This window comes from Cygnus olor, chromosome 2 (assembly GCF_009769625.2).
Source record: "Cygnus olor isolate bCygOlo1 chromosome 2, bCygOlo1.pri.v2, whole genome shotgun sequence".
Taxonomy (NCBI): domain Eukaryota; kingdom Metazoa; phylum Chordata; class Aves; order Anseriformes; family Anatidae; genus Cygnus; species Cygnus olor.
The window spans coordinates 9,370,169-9,375,186 of record NC_049170.1 but is presented as its reverse complement, the minus strand read 5'-3'; positions in this window follow the sequence as shown (position 1 = coordinate 9,375,186).

Genomic DNA, 5,018 nt, shown 5'->3' with positions numbered 1-5,018 from the left:
TCAACCACAAGTAAGACTTTGCTTCACGTGTGCTTGCTTCCCTGTTTTTCCACCTGTTTAAATGAAAGATTCTTGGAATATCACAATATGTAAATATTGTTTATGATGCAAAAATATGCTCTTTCATCTCCTAGCTGCTTTGATGTCGTGATATATAAAGCTTTTAGTGCCACCACCTACCTGACACACAAAGGCCTTATCTGATTCATAAACATGTGTGCCCAGTGCAAACAGGCTGTATCCAATAGCCAATTTTTCTTTTCCTTGTAATGTTTTTTTAACAGACAGAAAGAGAAAGAAAGTGTAAATGACAGAATCACTCAGGTGAAAAGAATATTTTAAGCATCAGATAAAGATAAGCCTATTATGATAGAATAAGAAGATGTAGGTCAAAACTGGTCCTAAGAGGTTAGTTATATATATAGTCATCTCGTAAAAGGTGTTTTAAAAGCTGAAACTTTTTTTTAAGAGTTTTGATCCAAGTGGGAAATAAGCAGCAAGATCAGGTGACCTCCTAAGAAATACAAATATCCCTAATTAGCAAGAGAAGAAAGAGAAAAGCAGGAAGTAAGGTCAAAGCTGGAAACAGGACAGATAAAGTTAGGCAGGGAATAAGGTGTAGGCAATATTTAAAATTTTTGGCTCATTGGTAACAAATTTAAAGCTAAATGAACTGTTTATTATAGGGCTTACAGGTTAATACATGATATGTCAAAAATAGTTATTTGTATATGAATCACTCATAAAACACTGGAATAGGCCCTCAGTCTGGCAGAGCTTGAATTCCACGAGGTGCAACCATTATCTCAGGCTGAAAATGTGGCCCAAACTTTGGGAGAGGTGTATCTGCTTGCCAGCAAAGGTCCTCTGAGCTTTGTAGGGCAAATCTGCTCCCTAGATTGTCAGGGATCCCACAGGCTGTGCCCATTGTCCTCGTGGAGCACCAGGACTTGTGGCTCATGCACCGTGCACCGACAGCTGCTAGAGCAGACTAGCACAGCTCAGCCACAGACACCTGAGAGAAGGATTTAGCCATTGAAATGTCAGACGAAGTGCCACCCCTGCAAGAACTTCAAGGTGTAATGCTGCTTCTTTTTCTTTCCTTCCCCCCCCACCCCCCCCCTTTTTTTTTTTTTTTTTTTTTTTTTTTCAAGTTTCCAAGAGCACCCTGGGAAATCCTTTAGTGTTCTTTATTTCCATCTAAGCCCTGGGTTGCTTTGAACAGCAGAGGTAATTGTGCGGGTGAACTTCAGAGATTTGAAGGGATCAAACTTGAAAGCCTCTGCCTGAAAGTGCAAGCTCCAACTAGAATCCTGTCAGGTGCTGCGAGATGGGACGTGGTGGGGTGCTACAGCCCAAGGAATCCTCGCACAGGGGCAGCCTGAACCTGCGGCTCCCTTAGCTTCAGAGGCTGGCAAGAGAGCAGAACTCCCCATCTGCAGCCTAACAACAGTGCTATAAATTAGGTGGTACTACCCTTTCCAATCTATAAATTGATATATGTGGTGATGTGACTTGACTAAGGGTATGTATAGGAGTCTGTGACAGAGGATGAAGAAACCATTCCTAGTCTGTTTTCAGTGAGGCCTGATAGTTTTTTTCTGAGCATCAGAGAAGAGAAGGCAAAGGGAAATGAGCTGAAGATCCACATCTTTTTAGTGAGCTAAATGTTCCTCTGGCTAGAAAACTCTGATGAATTCAATAAAGAAAAAAAATAAGAAAACAAACAAGAAGAGACCATTAAGTATTTAATAGAAGTCTGTAGACACTGAATTTCAGAAACTAGCAGAATTTAAGAAAGGAGATTGTTACAATGTACAAGTTTTGTAATGGGGTTATACATTTTTCAAATTTTAAATGGAGCCAAAACCTTCCAGATATGCTACCTGCCTCTGCCAGGTTTCCTAGATCTTCCCTTTGAGCACAGGTGAAGCTCCTCATGTTCTAAGGCAGGGCAGGGTATATTCTGTTTCCATTTCCCACACCCTTCTCAAGTCATATCTGACTATCATCACTGCTGTAATCCAGGAATACAGGAAGCATGAGGAAACATTAGAGCTGGTTGTATTTTTCAACCTCTAACTGCATTTTTGTCACTGTTCCTTTGGAAAAGAATCAGGGAAAAAAAAAAAAAAAAAGGATAATTGTTTTTCCTTACTGGATTTCAGACAACTGCAGCTGTAACAAGAAATTAAAAATATATTTATTTCCTCTTCAACAAAAAATATTTGTCTATCTCAGTAATCACATACTGTGTCAATGCCATCTATCTTCTTGTGACAATAGATATCACAATGGATTGTTTCCTATAGTAAGAAAACTGGGAGGTCTTTTTTATTGTATTTTGTTCTGTTTTGTCCTACCAGAAGGATATTAGTTTACACAATTATGTTTCATTTCAAGATTTTCAATTATTGCTCCCTCCCTTCACACTGGAGACTGGAGACTGGAGCTTCTGAATTGCCACCTGCCAATTGCCAGTAACCTCTGTGCTGAGAACAGAGCACAGTATAGGGGCTTCTGATCTCTTTTGTCCTGCAAGCTTGTGCTTCTTAACTAGTGGATGAAAATCAATTCCCTGCTCAGTTTCCTGAACCTCACCATGGTTCTCAGTGTTGATCTTTCAGTGTATGCGTAAGAGGTAGAGAATCAGAAAATCAGAGAATCAGAGAATATCCTGAGTTGGAAGGGACCCACAAGGATCACCGAGTCCAGCTTCTGGCTCCACATATGGCTACCTAAAAATTAAAACATATTGAAGTAATTAATACCAAATAGGTGTGAATGCAAACTGATTCAAACCAAATCCATGTCAATTCTTCCACTTTCAACCCTTTCATACGGGGAAGACCCTTTGGTCCATTATCCCTTATTATTGAACAAGTAGCATATGGCTTTGTGGCAATCAGCTAAACACTAGCTTGCTAACACTTGTTGTCATCCATCTTTCTCCAAAATTATCCATTTTGGCCACTGTGTGTGTTGAAGAGTTGTAAAACTTTGGTCAGATAGGTGGATGCTTGTACTAAGGTAAGAAATATCAGGGCAAACTCTCCTCTAACAGTCCTGGGTGCTGGTGAGACAGTTGGAGTTGCATCCTTGGAAACAAAAGTTCACGGACTGCCATCTCCTGGCTTTCTCCATGTCAAGCACATGGTGGCTGGGCAGCTGGGGACAGCTGAGTCTGTGCAAGCCTGTTAGAAAAAGGGAAACTAGTCAAAAATCCGTTTCTACTCTATAAGTAGGACATTTCTTTTCCAGCTACGAGACAAAACACATTAATCCAGCCCGTGGTCCATTTTTCTGGGGTCAAGGCTGGCTAGATTGTCATGATTATGGCAGTAACATACTCTCATTTGATATTTGCCTTAGGAGATATTTGCTGTCCTTTGTCTGCATCCGGCTCTAGTGTAGGGACAGTGCCACATCTTGCTTTGTGGTGCAGTGTGTGGATGGTTCCTCCTCAGGAAGGCGCTGAAGTGTGCCAGAAAAGGCAGGATCTGCACTCTGAGAGATACTTTTCTAGCCAGGGCACAGTGAAACCTATTCAGACTGCTCACTATCCTGATATAATTAACCATATAATTATAGAATTAAGACCCTTTGCAAAGCACATAGTATTATTAATAATAATTTGTACTACAGCAGCGCCTAGAGGAAAGGATGCCTTGTATGATGTACATATTAAAAATATACTTAGCATGATCTGAAGTTCAGTTTCAGGATCAGCTACAATATGGTTAGGCCAGATGTGTAAAAACTCGGAGAAAGGTGTAGAAAGCACCAGCATAACAATGTGAAACCAGGCTTTGAAAAGAGAAAGAAATAGCTCAGGATCACAGAAACCAATCTCTGGAAGAGCTAGGAGTTATACATATATCTCCTGAATTGCACTATGGTATACTAACCACAGTATTCTCTTTCCTCCCCTGCTGCATTTTGTGATGTAAAATAATGTTCAATTGCTGACCACACATATACAGCAAACTGACCCATCTCTTTCCGGGGAAATTTTACCAAGCAGAAAAGAAATGTTCAAACACCTGAAGAGCTGTAAAATCAAAGCTCTTATGCCCTTTTTCTCCTGCCAAGATTAAAACAGTAACTTATTTTCTACATTTTTCAAATTTTAGTGGCATTAGCTAATGTCACCGCTAATGTCAATGTACCAGGATACATTGGTGCCAACTGCACAGCCAGGACTGGTATTGCAAAGAAACTAATGATGTGCTGCAGTCTCAAAGGGATCAATGCTGTCAGACACTTGTGAAGGACAAGGAATAATTTGTACTTTGCATTTGAGCCTTTCACTCGCTTGCAAAAGGCTGCCTGACTGGAATGAGATGCACATCATGAGCTCAACACTTCTTTCAAATTCCAAACATACTTCACTAACTCCACTTATTATGAAAATCATGATTTTTATCACTCAAGAGCACTAACAAATCAACAGAGAAGAATGTAAGAAAATTCTGCTGCTGAGATCCTAGCCCTGTTGTTCACAGGAAGTTGAAACTATTACAAGCAGAGCAGAGATGCTTAACAGTCTTTGTTTGCTCATAAAGAAAATATATTTTGTTTATCATTTAGATCAAAAAAACAGGACGATTCTGATTGATTTTTGAGGTATAACAGTACTATGTGCCTTTGCACCTAATTGTTCTGAACGTTGGGTGCTACATTAATAGTGGGAAATAGGAATTTTACACTGTTAAATCTTTATCTTGACTGTCTCTAGTTTATACTTCTCCAATAAACCACGCTGCTCTGCAGCTGGCTACTAAATTAGAGGCACACAAACAACATGGGGAGGAGAAACTGAAACCTTCTCCACAAGATATGAGGAAAGGACACTTGACCTGCAAATACAGTGCTGAAAGGGCTATGGTTCATGGTCTTCAATAAATTGCTTGTTGTTGTGGTTCAGAGTAGCTTGCTGGCACAGCACCGAGTTTCAAGCAAAGAATGAGTGATTCAGATTAGCTTATCTCCAGGGCTGTGGACGCAGCTTCCTAGGG